Here is a 20,947-nt window from a genome sequence, read left to right as displayed (position 1 = left end):
CAAAACAATACAATTATCCACTATCAGTCATGCTAGAGAATTTAGAACAATAAGTGGTCTGTGAAAAATGTACAAAAGTGATAACAGAATGAGGCTAAAGGGAATAATATCAACTTTCAGAAAGTTAACCTTGTTATGTTATATCTTAGTGAGGCTGTTCCCCTTCTGGAGCCAGTGGCTTTGGGAAGATTCTGATAGTTTTAAAATTAAGATTGTTTGTTGGCCAGTGGTCAAGTTGATAGTGGTAGCAGAAGTCTAGGTTAAATTGGCCAGATATCCTGCAGATAGTAGCGAAGAGAAGTTAATTGACCTTCCTTCTGAAACCACCTTTGCAAAAATTATAACTGAGAAAATTATGACGGTGAAAGAGATCTGAATTAACCGATTCCATCTTGCTTTTAACCTCCAAGCTGTCATTGTTCATTCCTGGGCACAGGCCATACTAACTTTGGGAGGAACTTACTTAGTTTATAATTTAACTTTGAAACAAAGATGGTGTCAGCCCTTTCCCAAACAAACCCCTTTCCTGCCTGGAGACTAGACTGCCCTTGCAGGACTAAAAAATTAGCCACAAGATTAGAAATTATGGTTTAAGAGTCATGCAGCTGGAGGCTGGAAGATTCTAAACCTCCCCAAATTGTTCCTGGGGATAATATCACTCTTATAAAACCTAAGATCAGTGCTTGAGATGTTTTGCAGAACCTGCACGCAGTGGATCAGCTGGCACCACCCAGACTGGTAAACTGGCCCATCTGGTATTGTGGCCCCCACCCAGGAACTGACTCAACACAAGAGGACAGCTTCAACTCCCTATGATTTTATCTGTGACCCGGCCAATCAGGACTCTCCACTTTCCAACCGCCTACCCACCAAATTATCCTTAAAACCCCAACCCCCAAGTTTTCAGGGTAATTTGAGTAATAATAAAAACTCCAGTTTTCCATACCCTGGCTCTTTATGAATTAAACCCTTTCTTTATTACAACTACCATGTCTTGATAAATCAGCTGTGTCTAGGCAGCAGGCAAGGAGAACCTGTTGGGCGGTTCACCTCTGCCCTGACAACCCAGAGTCTAAGGTGTTCTCTTCTTACCAATCAGGGTTGTCGTTCCTCTCATTCCACAGCTACGTGATCAATGTGACTAGTCTCTGCAACAATCACTCTACCTATTTCCCAACTCTCCTGTGTCTTACCCACACCATACACTCAGACTCATCTCTAGTTAGTTCAGTAGTTCCTTTCTTACATAATTTGTAGCATCCTAGAATGTCTCCCACCCTCTGAAATGTGGGCCATGCCAAGACCACCTTAGGAGTTGCCTTCTCATATTTATGATTTATGATCACTATAATCATTATCTATAATTGCCCAAATCCAATTAGCACAGCTGGGTGGCAACACACACACACACACACACACACACACACACACACACGGTGTCAGTCTCCCGCCCCCTGGCTCTTATTTCCTACTGTCAAACTGCAGTAGTTCAGTTTCCCAGGGTTAAGCATAGGAGGGGAAAAAATAGAGAATAATTAATTATGTGCTTATGTCTCTTGCAGTCAGGGCCTTCTCCCACTCCTGAACCTTGTGAAAGTGTTACTGACAGTGAGTCTGCAAACAGTGGCGAATCCGCACTGATCCCAACCCTTGTCTTCTCAGAGGAAAGATTTCAACTGAAAGACCGAGGCAAATTTTAAAGCAGAGGCAAAGGTTTATTAAAAGAAGCAAATCACACTTGGAAGAGGGCCAAGTAGGGAACTTGAGAGATCAAGTGCCCCCCTCAGCCTTTGGCTCAGGATTTTTATAAACTGGCTTTTGGTTCCGGGGTTTTTCTTCTCCTCCCTTGATCCCTCCATTGGGGTGGGCTGTTGCTCAGTTGTGACATGTGCAGTGGCCTGCTAGTACTTGGGAGAAGCCACATGCACAGTGTGTTTACTGAGGTTGTGTGCATGCTCACTTGGAGCGATTTTCCCTTACTGGTTGATCACCTCCAGAGGAAGGTCATATACCAGTCAAACACCACCATTTCCCCCCCTACTTTTGCCCCATGCTTAAGACCAGATCAGGGACTGGGCACGGTGGCTCACGCCCAGCACTTTGGGAGACCAAGGCAGGTGGATCATTTGAGGTCAGGAGTTCGAGACCAGCCTGGCCAACATGGCAAAACCTTGTCTCTACTAAAAATTTTAAAAAATTAGCCAGGTGTGGTGGCAGGTGCCTGTAATCCCAGCTACTGGGGAGGCTGAGGCAGGAGAATCACTTGAATCCGGGAGGCAGAGGTTGCAGTGAGCCGAGGTCGTGCCACTGCACTCCAGCCTGGGTGACAGAGTGAGACTCCACCCCAAACAAAACAAAACAAAAACAAACAAAAACCTGATCAGGGAATTGTGATTTGCTGGCTCCAGATGTTTTCTATCTGTTGCAGAACTCCTCTCTGTCTTGGTCCCAGTCATGGCCACTTCTCATTTCAGAGGGACAGTTTTATGATAGCCTGACCATTACCCAGTGAGTGCCTGCCATTTCCAGAACCCTCTCTACTGCCACCTCCTGGGTCAAGTGAATGGCCTCTAGTAGCTCTAAGATTTGGGGCCTCTACTTAGTAGGAGTATCCCAAGTTGCTGGGTACTCCCTTCCCTTCCAGATAGTGGCTTGGGCATGAAGCACCAAAAAGGCATATTTGGAATCTGTATAAATGGTTATTCTTTTCCCTTCCCCTAGTGTTAGGCCTGTGGTTAAAAGATGAGTTTTGCTAGTTGTCCTGAGGTCCCCAAGGATAGAGCTTTAGCCTCTGTGTACCCTGCATATATAGTTTCATTCTGAACAAAACTGCTCCCATCTGAAAACCACATTTTGACCAGGTTGTCCAAGGGCTGATCCTTTAAGTCTTCCCATCTGGCATAAATTTGGTTAAGTATCTCACAACATGAATGTGTTGAGTCACCCTCTCCTGGTAATGGCAGTAAGGAGGCTGGGATGAGGGTGGAGCACCACTCAACTGTTACCTGTGGGATTTCTAACAACACTTGATACTTTAGCAATCTGTTGTCAGTGAGCCATTGTGGCACTTTTATGTCCAGTAAGGGGCTTATTTGTTGGACATCAGGAGCTGGATTGATTGTATCATGGTGATTTTGAGGACCTCCTCCAGTAGGAGGGCTTGTGCAGCCACTACCTTGAGGCAGTGTGGCCACCTGTGTGCTACTGGGTCTAGGTTCTTTAAAAAGTAACCTACAGGACATTTGATTGACCCAACAGTTTGAGTTAGGACTTCTAAGGCTACACCTTGGCTTTTGGTGATGAAAAGCTAAAACAGTTTGCTTAGTATGGGTAGCCCAAGGGCTGGGGCTTATGAGAGAGCAGTCTTTAGCTGCCTAAAGGCTTGCTCCTGATCTTTTTCCCAGAGAAGTGAGTCCCTATCAGTCCCTTCTTTTAGAGTCTAATATAAGGACTTAACAATCCCACCATAACCCAGTCTAAAGTCTGCAATATCCTGTGATCCCTAGAAAGGCCTGATGCTGATTTTGGGTGGCTGGGATAGGTATTTTAAGGATGGCCTGTATCCGTTCTGGGGAGAACTTATGTTCTCGAGGGATCAGGATTATCCCCACGTATTGGACCTCTTGTCTTAGAAGCTGTGCCTTGGCCTTGGATGCTTTGTACCCTCTGTCTGCAAGAAAGTGTAGTGTCTGGACTAGATGTTGGATTCCCAGTTGTCTTGTGGGGGAGGAGATTAGCAGGTCATTCACATACTGTAGGACACATCTGCCCCCTCAAGAGTCAGGTCTTGAAAATCTTTAGCCAAGGCTTGCCCAAACAAATGGGGACTATCTCTAAAACCTTGCAGAAGCACAGTCCAGGTGAGCTGTTGGCTCCTTCCTTTTTCATTTTCCCATTCAAAGGCCAATAGCAATTGGGAAGATGGGTCTATGGGGATACAAAAGAAGGCATCCTTCTGGGGTGTCTGGGTCAAGGTTAGTATGTTTCACTTGGGCCTAAGGTAGCCTCTCTAAGAAAGTAGTGGGATTTTCAAGAGAGTCTTGATCTATTAAGGCCAATTTATTGTAGTTTACAGGCTTTCCTCTGCTATCCTTCATCCCCATTATAGGGATGTGGTTCACTGCCCATATACCCCCCTGGGTATTGTATTCCCAGTTGGGGGCCAACCTGGAGAAGGGCAGTGGCCCTCACAAGGTAGCCACCAGGGTCAGTCATGTGCATTGCACTTGCAAATTGCTGGGCTGCCTCCATAATGGAGTCATGTTCTCCCTTAGAGTTTGGCCTAGTGTGACTGTGAAGTCCTCCCAAGTAAGTTCAAATGTTAAGCCTAGTTAATGGAACCCTTCAATGCACTAGTCAGGGTTTTCCATAAACTTCCATAGCTCCATTTTAATCTGGCTCAGGTCTTACATAGTGAATGGAGTCTGGACTCTAGTTGACCCAATAGGGCTGCTAACCTCCTGAAGTGGGGATAACTTAAGGGGGTGGTATCCAGAGGGTGGCCCTGGGTAGGGAGGGGAAGGCTATGGGACTGGGAGACTTGGATATAATGGGAATAAAAGAGGCAATGTTTGAACTAAATTCCACCTTTGGTTCTTCTGGGGCTTGAGCCCTGTGCAAATCTGATAAAGGGTCTCCCAAATCTACTGGAGGAGGTTGCCTGGTGATGGCTGCTATCATCACTGGGTCCATTTTACAAGCCCAACAAAGGTCAGGGTTGTCTCTTACGGCCATGAAAGCCTGTGCATAAGGGATTTCTGTCCATTTTCCCTGCTGGCAGCAAAACGAATCTAGTTGATGGATAGTATTAAAATTAATACTTCCATTTTCTGGCCAAGATTGCTGGTCCCCAAGTCCATATCAGAACCAGGCTGTGTGACAAAAAAAAATTAGCCTTTTCCTTTTTAGAGCTTGTGGGTCAAACTTTTCCCAGTTCTTGAGGATGCATCCAAGGGGTGTGTCCTGTGGTATGGAGATGTGATTGCCCATCTGCGAAGAGAGAACAGAGGAGAGAAGGGGAAAAAAGATACCCCCTTGTTTCCCTTCTATCTTTTGCCTGCATTTATGGCATCAGAGTGAAGAGGCCATCCTCCATTCATTCTAGGGGTTCCTAGGGGTTCCTTCACATACACAGACCAGAGTGAACAGGGTATCCCCATTCATCCTTGGGGTTCCTGCACTTATGGCAGACCAGAGTGAATAGGGCATTCCCCCATTCAACCTACGTGTTCTGGAATGAACCAGTGCTTACCAGGTACCCCTAACTTTGGTTCCATCTTGTTTTATGGAGGCACGATTACCCACCTGTGAAGAGAGAACAAAGGAGAGAAGGGAACAAGAGGACATCCCCCTTCATTCCCTTAATCCTGCCATATGGCAAACCAGAATGAGCAGAGTACCCCCTGCCCCATTCATCCTTGGGACTCTGGAATGAACTGGTACTTACTGTGTACCCCTAACCCTGATCCCATCCCATTTTGGGGATCAGCCTTCATCTCTGTTCTATGGATAATTTGGTCTCCTGAACCTGTGGCCTTGGGCTGGCCTGTATCTCTGTCTACAAGACCTTGTAGTGACCTTTGTCTGGAGCATTCTTGCAATGAAATGGTTTCCTATCCTCTCATGTTCCCATTCCCCATGTCCTTTTAGGTAAATGAGGACCCTGTTCCCAGCCAATAGCCTTAAAGAGACTGGGCTCCTTTTTCCCTGCATGCAGCCTTTGAGATCTAAGTGAGTGTTGAGGATGGCATGAAGGGGGACAGAGAAAGGTAGGAAAATTTCATCCTCTGTAGGCAACATGCAAAAGTAATGTTTAAACAAGCAGGGCAATTCTTCTGCAACAGGTAGGAAGGGAGGAAGCATTGGGGCTGCTTGTGGAAAGCCTTTGTTCTTTCACAGAAACAACAACCCTCAGTCCCTAGGGGACAGTACTTGTCTACCTTCTTGATATAAAGGAGAAAACTCCAGAGAACCAGGGAATTTTGAACAAGGGCTGTTATGGTGACGTTATGGTCACCATAATGGTGAAAATGGCAGAATAGGGACCTCTAAAAATTTTCTCTTCTAAAAAAAGTGATTAGAAAACTAGCAAAAAAAATTGTCAGAATCAACTTTTCCAGGATTCTAGAAGTTAACCTAAGGCTTATAGCAACCTAGAGATGATTTATTCAAGAAAACAGCTGAATCTTGGTAGAAGCAACAAGCTTTGTGGTGTTTTAACTTGCCCTATTCCCATCCCCCCCTCCAGTTTTGCAGTATCCTTGAAAACCAACAGCCCACAATCATAGTGAAAATCAGCAGCCTGGCAGCCACCAGAGGGGGAAGATGGGGTTGGAGTTCCTTCAAAGCCTCATTCCTGGAAAATTGTCATTATTTGACCTGTCTAGTGGTTCCCTGGAAAACCCCACTTGGGGTTTAGATGAGGGGGGTTAATGAGGTTGGATTAGACCAACCTCATTATACCCACTCCCTTGCTAACCACAATTAGGCTTTCTTCCCTAAAAGTAAACAGAAACCAGACCTTTCAAAATACTCCACCTCTGATATCAACCAACTGCCTAATGCTATCACTCCTTTTTGACTGATTAAAAACCACCAACCATTGAGTGGTTCTGGCCATTCTACAGAGAATGCACAGTAAGGGTGAGGCACATCCTCTGCTTCACCTTTTGACATCAGAGGGCCAAAAACTTCATCTTCAGATCATGCTAATGATGCCATTTTTTGAATATGGGTCCCATGGAGAACAAAGTTCAATTGTGCATGTGCACATGTCTCCTCAAAACTACTCATGACTCTTCCTATAGATTACTGAATATGTATATTTGGCTGTCTTGCTCAGCATAAATTCCTATTTCCTTTTCACCTCCCTCAAAGTGTGTTTCTGGCTTCTGGCTGGAGGCTATGCCTCCCAGCCTGTCAGAATGGCCACCCTGTAAGCTGCAATCCTTTATGAGAAATAAAGGTCTCCTTATCAAATGTATGAACTTCATTATTCTTTGGTTGACAGTATTTTAGAAGCACATAACTTGTTTAATTTCACAGGTTTATAGCTGGAGGAGACTTTGCCTCAGGATGAATCGCACCTTTGAGTCTCACTCATATCTGATTTAGATGACAGTCTGGACTTTAGACTTTTGAGTTGATGCTGGGACATGTTAAGACTTATGGGAGTGGCTGGGCACAACGGCTCATTCCTGTAATACCAGCACTTTAGGAAGCCAAGGCAGGAAGATCACTTGAGGCCAGGAGTTCGAGACCAGCCTGGGCAACATAGTGGGACCCTATCTCCACACAAAAATTTTTTAAAAATGAAAAAACAAAAAGGCTTATGGAGCTATTGGAATGGAATGAATGTATTTTGCCTGTGAGATGGATATGAATGTTGTAGGGCCAGGGGCAGAATGCTGTGTCCTTCCAAAATTCATGTTGAAACTTAATCTTTTTTTTTTTTTTTTTTTTTGAGACGAAGTCTCACTCTTTGGCCAGGCTGGAGTGTAGTGGTGCAATCTTGGCTCACTGCAATCTCCGCCTCCCAGGTTCAAGTGATTCTCCTGCCTCAGTCTCCCTAGTAGCTGAGATTACGGGCACGCACCACCAAGCCCAGCTATATTTGGTATTTTCACCATGTTGGCCAGGCTGGTCTCAAACTCGTGACCTCAAGTGATTCACCCGCCTCAGCCTCCCAAAGTGCTGGGATTACAGGCATGAGGACATGCCCAGCAGATGAAACTAAATATTTATTGTTATGGTATTAAGAGGCAGGACCTTTTGGGAAGTGGTTAAGTCATAAGAGCCTCATGAATGGGACTAGTGCCCTTATAAAAGAGGTTGAAGGGAGCTCTCCAACCCCTTCTGCCATATGAGGACACAGCAACAAGGCACCATCTATGAAGGATGGGCCCTCACCAGATACCAAATCTGCTGGTGCTTTGATCTTGTACTTCCAGAACTACAAGCAATTGATTTCTATTGTTTATAAATTACCCAGTCTAAGGTATTTTTTTATAGCAGCAGGAAAATACTAAGACAAAGGAGCCCCCTGCAATTAAATATGAATTTGAGAATCAGCTTTTCTATGTCTGTGAAAAAGTCTATTGGAATTTTGATTGGGATTGCATTGAATCTGTAGATCACTTTGGACTGTATTAACATCTTAACAATGTTAAGTCTTCCTTCCTATTCATGAACATAGGATAGTTTTTCATTTATTTAAGTCTTTAATTTCTTTCAGTAATAGTTTGTAGTTTCAGGATACAAGCCCTTCACCAGCTTGGTTAGATTTATTCCTAAGTATTTAATTCTTTTAGATGCTATTGGAAATAAAATTGCTTTCTTAATTTCCTTTTTGGATTATTCATACCTGCTATATAGGAACACAACTGATTTTTGTTTTGATTTTATATGCTGCAACTTTGCTAAATTAGTTTATTAGCTCTACTAGTTATCTTTTGGACTCAGATTTTCTGTATACAGGATCATGTTATCTGAGAATATAATTTTCCCTCTTCCATTCAAATTTGGATGACTCTTTTTTTTCTTCTACTATTGAGCTCTAACTTTATCCTGTTTGGGATGGAGAAGATATGTATAATATCTATCTTTATAAATCTATTAAGACTTGTTTTGTGGCCTAACATTTGGTCTTTCTGGAAGAATGTTCCATAAGCATTTGAGAAGAATATGTATTCTGCTGTTTTGGGGTGGAGTGTTTTATATTTATCTGTTAAGTCTAGTTGGCTTATTGCATTGTTCAAATTCTCTATTTTCTTATCCTCTGTCTGAATGATCTATCCATTATTGGAACTGGGGTAAATAAGTCTCCAACTATTACTATAAAAATGTATTTATCCCCTCAATTCTGTCAATTTTTGCTTTATGTATTTTGAGGGTCTATTATTAGGTGTGTAATGTTTATAGCTGTTTAACTTGCCTGCTGTATGGAATATTTTATTAATATATTGAAACTGCCATGGCAAAATTATAACTGATACAGTGAAAGAGATCTGACCTAACCAACTCCATCTTGCTTCTAACCTCCAAGCTGTCCTTGTTCGTTCCTGGGCATAGGCTGAACTAACTTTGGAAGAAACTTAGTTTATAGTTTAAAACAAAGATGATACAGCCCTTTCCCAAAACAAACCTCCTTCTTGCCTGGGGACTAGACTGCCTTCATAAGACTGTCAAATTAGCCACAAGATTAGAAGTTATGGTTTAGGGCCAGACACAGTGGCTCACGCCTGTTATCTCAGCACTTTGGGAGGCCGAGACAGGCAGATCACTTGAGGTCAGGAGTTCAAGACCAGCCTGGCCAACACGGTAAAACTCCGTCTCTACTAAAAATACAAAAATTAGCTGGATGTGGTGGCAGGCGCCTGTAATCTCAGCTACTTGGGAGGCTGAAGCAGGAGAATTGCTTGAACCCGGGAGGCGGAGGTTGCAGTGAGCTGAGATTGCACCACCGCACTCTAGCCTGGGTGACAAGTCTCAAAAAAGAAATTATGGTTTAGGAGTCATGTAGCTGGAGACTACAAGATTCTGACCCTCTCCAAATTGCTCCTAGGGATAAAATCATTATTGTAAAACCTAAGACCAGTGCTTCAGATATTTTGCAGACCCTGCACTTGATGGATCAGCTGGCACCACCCAGATCAATAAACTGGCTCAGCTGGTGGTGTAGCCCCCACCCAGGAACTGACTCAGCGCAAGAAGACAGTTTCAACTCCCTGTGATTTCATCTCTGACCAATCAGCACTCCCAGCTCACTGGTTTCCCCCTGCCCACCAAGTTGTCCTTAAAAACTCTGATCCCTGAATGCTCAGGGAGACTTATTTGAGTAATAACAAAACTCTGGTCTCCTGCACATCTGGCTCTGCATTAATTACTTTCTCTATTGCAATTCCCCTCTTTTGATAAATCAGCTCTGTCTAGGCAGTGGGCAGGGTGAACCCATTGGGCACTTACAATATAACATACTTCTTTGTCTCTTATAACCTGTTTGTTGTATAGTGAAACTATATCCATTAAACACTTAATCCCCATTTCCCCCACACTTCAGCTTCTGGCAAACACCATGCTTTCTGTCACTATAAATTTATCACTCTAGGAAACTCATTTAAGAGGAATCATACAATGTTTGTCTTTTTTGTTACTGGCTTATTTCATGTCGCATAATATCTTCAAGTTTCATCTGTGTTGTAGGAAGTGTCAAAATTTCCTTCATTTTTAAGACCAAGTAATATTCCACTGATGCATATATACCACATTTTATCCATTCATCTGTCACTGGTTACTTCGTTGCTCCCATTTTTTGGCTTTTGTGAATAATGCCGCTATGAACACAAGTGTGCAAATATCTTGAGTTCCTGCCATCATTTCTTTTGGATATATACCCAGAAGCAGATCATGTGGTAATTCTATGTTTAATTTTTTGAGGAATCATACCATTTTCCAGAGGCTGCATTTTACATTCCCACCAGCAATACACAAGGGTTTCAATTTCTCCACATCCTCACTATCACTTGTTATTTTCTTTTGGTTTTTTAAAAAATGATAGTTTTTCAGAGTTTATCTTACTTGGAGTTTGTTGAGCATCTTGAATTTGTAGATTTGTATTTTTCATTGAGTTTAGGAAGTTTTCAAGCATTATTTCTGTGGCAGGCCAGGTCTCACTAATGCAGGCCTCCATAACAACTGTTTTAGTACTAAGTGGTTAAGTTAAATATTCAAAGCTGAAACAGCCAATGCCCTTTATACAAAGGCTGGAATGTAAGAAATGCCCACCAAGGGTTTTGCCTAGGCCTTTCCTGGGCCTTAAAGCATTACAAAATAACAAAGGAATTCTTAATAGGACCCATTTAGAATTTAAAAAGTTTTACCGGGGATCTGAAGGAACTCCCCAAACCTCTGCGATTTAGCAGGAGACCAGATAAGGGTAATCACCTCCGGCACCTGGACCCATTTAGATTAAGTAAATTTACTGAGGCTCCAGAGGAAGGTTTTCAAGACTCAGACCTTAGTTATAGATTAAAAGAAGCTAATCACTTACGTCTTTAGATGAATGCACACTTACACGTAGACATATAGCTTAGAAGGTATATAAGCTTTGGAAAACTTTGTAATTTTGAGTTGGTCTGGCAATAATTTCCAGGCCTTCTCCCTGTAACCGGTTACAGAAATAAAAAAACTCTCTTTCTCCCCAGTTCATTTGCATCTTGTTATTGGGCAGCGAGAAATAGCAGCCCGACCCTCAGTTTGGTCTGGGAACATTTCTTCAACTAGTCTTTCTGCCTCTTTCTTTCTCTCTTTCCTTCTGGTATTCACATTATGCATATGTTTGTCTGCTTGATGGTGTCCCCTGGGTCCCTTAGGCTCTGTTCACTTTTCCTTTTTTTTTTTTTAATTTAAGACATTTATTCAGCATCACCATTAGGCTATTACATTTAGCAATCAATATCATGGGTGCAAAAAATAAAACTACATTAAAACCCTTTGTTGGAATGCTTTACACTTTCCACAGAACAGAAACTAAAATAACCTGTTATGCAATTATTCACAAATACAGTCCTCAAGCTTTTTGCCCATACACATAAGCATTTGTCTAAAACATGTCTTCTTTGTAGCAGCTAAGCCCTGCCATCACCGTGCTTGGCTGAGTTCACAAATCTGTAGTAACCTGTAGCTTCCATCACTTCTCTGGCTCCTCTGTCTTACTAAGCTTTGTTTCCTAATTAAAATCTTCTGCCACTGACATATCTACTGCTGCTACTGGAACCGCCATAGCCACCTTGGTTTTGTGGTTTGGCAAAGTATTGGCCTCCACCACCATAGGGGTCAGAGCTTCTGCCTCCAAAGTTTCCTCCCTTCATGGGTCCAAAATGTGAAGACTGATTGTTGTAATTGACAAAATCATTGTAGCTTCCACCACCTCCATCATTACCACATCCATTATAGCCATCCCCCTGCCACCATATCCACCACCACCATGGCTGCCACCAAATCCACCATGACCACTGAAGTTTCCTCCACGACCAAAGTTGTCATTCCCACCAAAACCACCTCCACGACCACCACCAAAGTTTCCAGAACCACTTCGACCTCTTTGGCTGGATGAAGCACGGGCCATCTCTTGCTTTGACAGGGCTTTCCTAGCTTCACAGTTGTGGCCATTCACAGTATGGTATTTCTGAATGACAGTCTTATCCATGGAGTCATGGTTGTCAAAGGTTACAAAGGCAAAGCCCCTTTTCTTGCCACTGCCTTGGTCAGTCATGATTTCAATCACTTCAATTTTTCCATACTGTTCAAAATAATCTCTTGGATGAAGTTCTTCAGTGTCTTCTTTAAGGCCACAAATATTTTTTTCACAGTCAAGTGGGCACCTGGTCTTTGAGAATCTTCTCTTGAGACAGCTCTCTTTGGTTCCACAGTTCTTCCAACCACCTTGCATGGCCTTGCATTCATGGCTGCATCCACCTCCTCCACAGTGGCACATGTCACAGACCCAAAGCCCCTGGAGCGCTTGGTGTTTGGATCTCTCATTACCATGCAGTTTGTGAGCGTTCCCTATTGCTCAAAATGGCTCCTCAGGCTCTCATCAGTTGTTTCAAAGCTCTACCCTCCAATGAAGAGCCTCCTCAGCTGTTCGGGCTCTTTAGGAGACTCTGACTTAGACATGATGGCAGGGAGAAAAGAGTCTTTAATGATGCTTCTTTGGCAGTGTCCACAGGCAAAGGAACAAGCTGATGAATTTATCTGCCAGCCTACCTCTCTGTTCACTTTTCTTCATCCTTTTTTCTTTCTGTTCCTCCAGTTCAATAATTTCAATCATCCTATCTTTAAGTTTGCAGATTCTTTATTTTACTTGCTCAAATCTGCTTTTAACCACCCCCACCCCCACCCCAGTGTATTTTCCCTTTTTGTTATGATACTTTTCAGCTCCAGAGTTTCCTTTAGGTTTCTCCTTATCATTTCTATCTCTATTGATATTCTGATTCTAATTCGTACATTGTTTTCCTCTTTGTCCATGATTACCTTTAGCTCTTTGAGTATCTTTAACCCATTTCCCATTTGCCGTGAAAATATTCCCCAGTGGCCCTTGCAGTGCAGTGAATACACCACGATAACTCATGGATTACAGTCCTAACCTTACCCCCAAATTCTGCCCACTTATTAAATACTATCATCATATACATTTCTGTTACATTAGGATTAGAGAAAAGTTCTGTTTGGAAATAACTCCAAGAACAGTTTTTATACTTTATTTTCACATTGAAGATCAGTCTGATTTGCTTCAGCCTCAAAGAGTGTGTTTATGTAAAATTAAATGAGTACTGGCGGTGAGCTGCAATTTTTTTCTAAACGAGAAATGGGTTAAGACAGTCATTCTAAAGTCTTTGTCTATGAAGTCCACCATCTGGGCTTCCTCAAGAACATTTCTTATTGATTTCTTTTATTCCTTTGAATGAGCCATACTTTATTGTTTCTTTGTATGCCTTGTGATTTTTTTTGTAGAAACTGGACATTTGAATTTTACATTGTGATAATTCTGGAAATAATATTATCCCACTTATCCCAGGGTTTGACTTTTAAGAAATATTTTAGAGTGTCTGTGCTAGGGATCATCCTGAGGTGAAAGTTTAAGGTCTTTTCTGAACCTATGTCTTTCCCTGGGTATGCACACATGGCTTCTAAATTCCCCCATACACACAGTTGTTTTTGAATGTAAAAAAAAACAAAACAGGCGGAGAGGTGGCTCATGCCTGTAATCCCAGCACTTTGGGAGGCCGAGGCAGGTGGATCACGAGGTCAGGAGATCGAGACCATCCTGGCTAACACGGTGAAACCCCATCTGTAGTAAAAATACAAAAAATTAGCCCAGCATGGTGGTACATGCCTGTAGTCCCAGCTACTCAGGAGGCTGAGGCAGGAGAATCGCTTGAACCCGGGAGGTGGAGGTTGCAATGAGACGAGGTCACACCACTGCACTCCAGCCTGAGCAACAGAGCGAGACTCCATCAAAACAAAAGAAAACAAAACAAACAAACAACAAAAAACCCAAAGGTGCAGCTCCTTTTAATGTTTTAATGCCCTAGAGACTGCTTCAGCCAATGGAGGTGAACCAATGGCAGCCAGCCTCTGTAGCTACACCTCATTGATAAGAAGCAGCTATCAGCAATTATAACACAGAGCCCCAATATCTGGAGGACAAAGTCCTAATTTCCCACTCTGGCTTCAGCAAGCCATGTCAGAAACATGTCATGGCTGCCTGCCATGGGACTTATGGGTAGGTATCCAATACAAGCTGAAATCAACCAATATTAGCCACAATTTACCAACCAACCTTTCCTTTGGAAGCTGCAAGTATTCAAATTGATCCCAGAGTTCCAAAATAGTCACTTTAGACAGTTCTGCCAGTACAATGCTCTCTAGGTGATGAGATGGATTTTTGGTGCTTCCTCTTCCACCAACTTCTCTGCTCAGAAGTCCTCAGTAGTTCTCCACCGCCTGTCAAATGAGATCCATGCCTCAGGTGAATTCAAGACACCCCAGAATAGGCACCAAGCCATCTTTCCAACTGTTTGCCAGATCCTACTGCACAACTGTCACAAGGATGATAGTGATCGACAGGAAGGTAACATCACACATGGACAAAGGATACTAATCCAATCTCTTCATGGAAAGTCATGCTTTCCTGGCCCCCAAATTCCCCATGAAGGTGCATGATTGCTAAAGATACTGCTTGATTGCAGTGGAATGCAGTGGAAGTTCAACCAAGTATTTTACAAAGTTCTCCTTGCCTTGGGCTGCAGGGGGTGGGGGGACTTAGACTCTCCAAGCTACTCTAGAAACTATGGCATTAAGATCACATCATTTACACTTGCAAATGCATTGGTCCCCTCTTACCTGCAATTTCACTTTCTGTGGTTTCAGTTACCCACAGTCAGCCATGGCCTGAAAATATTAAATGGAAAATTCCAAAAATAATTCATGTTTTAAGTTGCACGCTGTTCTGAGTAGTGTTATAAAATTTCACACCACTCTGCTCCATCCCACTGTACACCAAAAGTATCTGAGAAAGGACTTAATCAATTTTGAAGTTTATTTTGCCAAGGTTAAGGACATAACCCAAGAGACAGGTATGTGTCTTTTTCCAAAGATGATGTTGAAGTCTTCAATATTTAAAAGGGAAAAGCAGGCTGCAGGGGAAAGACAGAGGTTATGGTCATTACTGAATCCACATGTAAGAGAAAAGGAGCAGGTAGGGGAATATTTAATTATGTATTCATCTCATGCTAAGTAAATCTGCAGGTTACATAAGATAAGGTGAACATAGAGTAGCTACCTGTGGAGATTTTTTACCTTTTATCTGTAACTATCTGCTTAGGAACAAAAGGAAAGGCAACTTCTTGCATGACTCAGCTTTTAGCTTGACTTTTTCCTTTCAGCATAGTGAATTGGGGTCCCAAGTTGTTATTTTCCTTTCACACCACCCAGGACATGAATTATCCCTTTGTCTAGCATATCCACGCTGTATATACTACCTGACCATTAGTCACTTGGTAGCCATGACAGTTATCACATTGACAGATCACAATAAGAAGGGTGAGTACAGTACAATAAAATACTTTTAGAACGAGACCACATTCACATAGCTTGTATTACAACTTATTGTTATAATTGTTCTCTTTTATTATGAATTATTGTTGTGGATCTCTTACTGTGCCTAATTTATAAGTTAAACTTTATCATAGATATATATGTATATGTACAGAAAAAAATATAGTATATATAGAGTTCAGTACTATTCATGGTTTTAGGCATCCACTGGGGATCTTGGGATGTATCCCCTGCAGACAAGGCAGGACTACTGTAACTACTAACAACTCTAATTTTCTTGAGGGTTTGGTGTGCATGTGGATTGAAGGTTAGTTTCCTGGATAGCATGTTCATTAGAGTTATAGTCTTCAGGCCTGCCTGAGTTGTACCTGCATTGACATATCAGATGAACTGGACTTTCTTCTTCAAGCACATCTCACCACCTCTTTAGATGCCTTTCTTCACAGAGTTGATAGAAATGAGACAGCCAAATGCTGCTCAGGTCATTGTGCACAGGGGGCTTGCCTAACATGCCCACGGCGAAGAATTCTGTCCCTTAACACATGTGCAGTAAGGGAAATAAATCAATGTGGAGTGGCTCAGACTAAGGGCCCACCTGTGCACTGGGAGACTGGGGTGTAGCCACCGGGAATTCATACCTTATGTGGTGGGGAGAAGCCTGGCCTCTTCAGCTGGTGTGTGGTGGCCTGGTATTCAATCTGTGAGGTGGGAGCCTGTTGGCAAGACCCTCTTTTTTTTCTCTGAGCTTCCTATCAATAAATTCCACTCTCCTCACCTTTCAATGTGTCCATGTGCCTAATTTTTCCCAGTCGTGAGACCAGAAACCAGATTTTAGCTGAACTAAGGAGCAAAAAATCCTCATCAGCGTTTGCCTGAAATACCTTACCTTTCCATTCACAACCTGACCCTATATATTCTTATTAGCCCAACTCAAATGGCTTATTTTTATAAACCCCTTTCTGACCCTATTCCCTTTCCCCCAACAAAATGTGACACTGCTCTCAGAATCCATTGGCATTCGGCTCATACTGCTTTAGTATTGCACATTTGATATTACGTGCTTATCCCATTTAATCAGTGAGATCCTTGAAGGATGATTTAAAAATCCAATCAATCTTTGTCTCCCTGAGACTAAGATACTACCTTGCATATGCTTAAGCCTGCAATAAATTATTTGTTGCTATGAACTATGGAACTGTATATGGACAACTTGTTTCTCTAGCTCCAATTTCTCCCATTTTAGGTTTCTCTGACCCACTTAGCAGTAAAGCTGGCACAAACTGGCTGTATTAAATGTTTGGCTCTACCACTTAATAAATGTGTGCCCAAGGGAGAGTTCCTCACACTCTGAGCCCCATTGTTCTCATCTCTAAAATAAGACTGAATGCCTGCAACAGTAATCAGAGATGGAATTGGAGAATTATTCGTCCATTCAACAAACATTTATAGAGTATTTACTATGTGCCAGGCAATGTGCTAGGTCTTGAGGATACAGCAATGGACAAGACATAGTCCTTGATTTTAAAGAGTTTATTGTGGTGCCAGCACACACTGACTCAGGAAAGCTGATTATCACAGGTAGCAACTATCTGGGGCTGGTGGTGCAGGTGGTAAAGGAATTTACCAAGACAGCTGTAGGTAAAGAAAGACAGATTTATTACAGAAAGTATAAAAATATGTTGCAAAGTTGCAACAGGCAGCACAGCAGGAAATGGGCTGTCTACAATGAGGCAGGGGCTGGAGGGAAGTTTTATAAGGTTCTGCTCTTGGGGCCACTTGCGGACAGGACAAGTCATTGTGCCTGCAGGTTATTTGTGATTAGCCATCTCTCAGAACAACTGTTCATTGTTCTTCCCCACCTGGGGTTCTCCCCTACCTAAGGTCCCTTCCTCATTGTTGCCTACTTATCAGGACTCCATGCTGACGATGCACATCTCTTTCCAACTCCTCCTTCAGTGACCTTATATGGGTGCCTGAAATTGGCCAGGGGCAATGTATTTACAATATGAAACTGGCCAACTCTACCAATCAAGACTTTTTTTTCTTACAGTGCCAATTTACCAGCACGCCACTGAGGAAGATTGACTTTTTATTTTTATTTTATTTTATTTTATTTTATTTTATTTTGAGACAGAGTTTTCCTCTGCCACCCAGGCTAGAATGGAGTGCAGTGGTGCGATCTCAGCTAACTGCAACTTCTGCCTCCCAGGTTCAAGTGATTCTCCTGCCTCAGCCTCCCATGTAGCTGGGATTACAGGATGCGCCACCACACCCGGCTAATTTTTGTATTTTCAGTAGAGACAGGTTTCACCATGTTGGCCAAGCTGGTCTCAAACTCCTCCTGACTTCAGGTGATCAGCCCGCCTCAGCCTCCCAAAGTGCTGAGATTTCAGGTGTGAGCCACTGCGACTGGATGAAAATTGATACAGAGAATAAAGAAAGACACTAGATCATTTCACATAATTATAAATGTTTTGATGAAACTAAAATAGGTTAATAATACAAAGTACTTTAAAAAGAGACTACTTTACATAGAGTAGTCAGGGAGGGCCTTTCTATAAGGTGTAATCTGAGTTGAGGCAGTGAATAATTGAAAGAAACCAAGCGAGGGATACAGCACATCCCTGTAGTCCCACCTACTTGGGAGGCTGAGGCAGGCAGATTGCCTGAGGCCAAGAGTTGGAGGCCAGCCTGGACAACATAGTGAGATCTTATCTCTTAAAAAATGAATAAATAAAATAAACCAGTTGTATTAGTCCATTTTCACAGTGCTGATAAAGACATACCCGAGACTGGGTAATTTATAAAGAAAAAGAGGTTTAATGGACTCACAGTTCCACGTGGCTGGGGAGGCCTCACAATCATGACAGAAGGCGAAAGGCACGTCTTACATGGTGGCAGATGAGAGAATGAGAACCAAGCAAAAGGGGTTTCCCGGTACAAAATCATCAGATCTCATGAGAATTACTCACTACCACGAGAACAGTATGGGGAAACCGCCCCCATGATTCAATTATCTCCCACCGGGTCCCTCCTACAACAGGTGGGAATTATGGGAGCTACAATTCAAGATGAGATTTGGGTGAGGACACAGCCAAACCATATCACCAGTCATGCAAATAGCTAAGGAAAGAACATTTCAGGCAGAAAGAATAAAGACAAAGGACTTGAGGAAGGCCCTGGGACTGGCAATATGGCAGTGGATGAAGAGCTGAAGTTCTGAAGTAAACAGAGTGATTAGACTCTTGGCTGTACCACTTGCTAGTAGTGCAACTCTAGACAAGTTACCAGCCCTTGAAATCTCAATTTTCTCCTCTGTAAAATGAGGGCATTTTTGCTTCATATGGTTGGGTGCATAAAATCACTAACATAGCAAGTCAGAGACCCCAAAAAAGGCCTGCTTGCAAGGTAGGCTCCTGGCTAGTGTCTGGGAACTTCACTTTCAAAGTGCGTCCAGTCAACACTTAACCAATAAGAGTAGTTCATTATGCCTTGACTATTTGTACAAACATGATTTATAATGAATATCTGCTTTCCTTCTAGGAGTCTGGAATTTTGGTATGTGCTAGGCAGAAGGTGACTACATGACCAGTCCCCCGATAAAAACCTTGGGCACTGACTAATTTTTGCGCTTCCCTAGTTAGAAACATGGCATATATGTTGCTGCGTTTCCATTGCTAGGAGGAGTAAGCTTTGTGTGATCTCTCCTGGCAGGGAGAAAGAACTCGGAATCCTGCACATAGATTCCTCCAGACTCCACCTATGTCTTTTTCCCTTATGATCTGGTTATGTATCCCATCAGATGGACAGGCAGAGAATTCTGGCTCTTCCTCAGGCAGAGGCTGGCTTGCCCGTGGGAATTCAGCCCACGTGGCTGCCCTCCCCACCCTCCCAAGGGGCTAGGGACCAGCAATCCAGTTGTAATCAATCTTAGTCATGATTACAACTGTATTCTGAGTCCTGTGAGTTCTTCTACGGAATCTCTGAACCGGGTTGATATAAGGGTTAGATGGCAAAATACGTGAATTTCGTGTAATATTAGCTCAAGGTAAGTTCTCAAAATAAGAATGGTGATGGTGTTGGTGGCGATGGGAATGATCAGCATAGAGCCATCCACTGGCTAGAAGCTCAATGCCAATCATTCCAATTCCCACCCTATCCCTCCACCCTCTCACACTATATGCCCTCGTTATCTCTTGGCAAATTAGTGAATGTACAATCCAATACCTTTATAATAGCATCTCACTGCTGGCGAGTACGTCAAATTCAGTACCTCTTGTTTTGACACATCAGAATAAAGGTCCAGAAGGGTAAAACAAAATGTTCTGGGTCATGCCATAAATTGGTGGAAAAGTTGGGACAAGAACCCAGGTTTGCCTTTTATGTCCTACACTGGTTCTACGACAACCTGGTATATGTGATTCAGGCTAGCAGTAAGCATAGTGACCCTTGAGTCAGGCTGTCAAGAACCCAGGCTGCCATGGAGGGGGTTCCTTCCCCTCCAGGAAAAACAGAAGGAACCTGGAAAGCTAGAAAGAAACAAAAAGGAGCCATACATAAGCCCTAAGTGAAACGATTATTACCTGCTCTAAAGGCAGGGTGAAATAATTTCTCCCCTGTATTTCCATTTCAATGGTACTACTTACTGCTGGGGGCGAGGCAGTGAGCAAGAGGTGGCACATACTGGGGGAGCAGTCAATATCATCCAGAATTAGAAAAAGGGGCAAACAAGACTCAGGGAAGAGCTAGTGCATCCGGACTAGAGAACCCACAGCGGAGAACCCCAGTAAAGGAACCACAGCAGATAAATAGAATCCTCAGGTCAGTGCCCAGTTGCTCAAAATTCTGGGCCATATATAGAATGAGAAGTCATGACATCAGACAGGAACATGGAACTACTAGGGCCCAGTGTAAAAAACTCAATCCACTGTCCTGCCCACCATGGAATGTGCAAATGAGGTTAGCAATAAAGGAGCTAACCCCCAAAACCCCCCAGGACAACCAAAATGATGCTCTTGCCGGGCTTATGCCGTGAAAACTGCCAGGGGCGTGGGCCGAGGGGTAGTGGTGGGTTCAGCGCGCGAGTCGGAAACAGCTGCGGTGGGGAAGGAAGAAAGCAGCGCCTTCAGCACGTCCTCCCGTTGGCCCGGAACCACGCCCTTACCGGGGGCTCGGCCGCCGAACTGACACTCACCGCTCCTGAGCACAAAGAAGGTGCGAAGTCCCGCAGAGCGACCGCCAGAGGTCAGCAACACACTGCCTACTCCCCGCCGCGCCTCCCGGAGACTCCCTCGCTGAGGCTTCGGGGGCCGGAAGTGAACCCGCACCC

At 43.3% G+C, this 20,947-nt stretch overlaps 1 long non-coding RNA gene and 1 pseudogene across 1 annotated transcript; both read right to left on the bottom strand.

Moving 5' to 3' along the window:
* Window positions 1-1,694: 1,694 nt before the first annotated feature.
* Window positions 1,695-20,947, bottom strand: LOC107970618 (uncharacterized). The gene is made up of 3 exons (XR_010155171.1): window positions 20,813-20,947; window positions 14,342-14,505; window positions 1,695-4,989 (listed from the first exon to the last, which is right to left on the bottom strand). It is a non-coding gene; the product is annotated as an uncharacterized LOC107970618 (long non-coding RNA).
* On the bottom strand, window positions 11,656-12,777 carry LOC134809440 (heterogeneous nuclear ribonucleoprotein A1-like; annotated as a pseudogene).

This window comes from Pan troglodytes, chromosome 2, assembly GCF_028858775.2.
Source record: "Pan troglodytes isolate AG18354 chromosome 2, NHGRI_mPanTro3-v2.0_pri, whole genome shotgun sequence".
Lineage (NCBI taxonomy): Eukaryota > Metazoa > Chordata > Mammalia > Primates > Hominidae > Pan > Pan troglodytes.
This window is presented reverse-complemented; position numbering and strand designations above follow the sequence as displayed.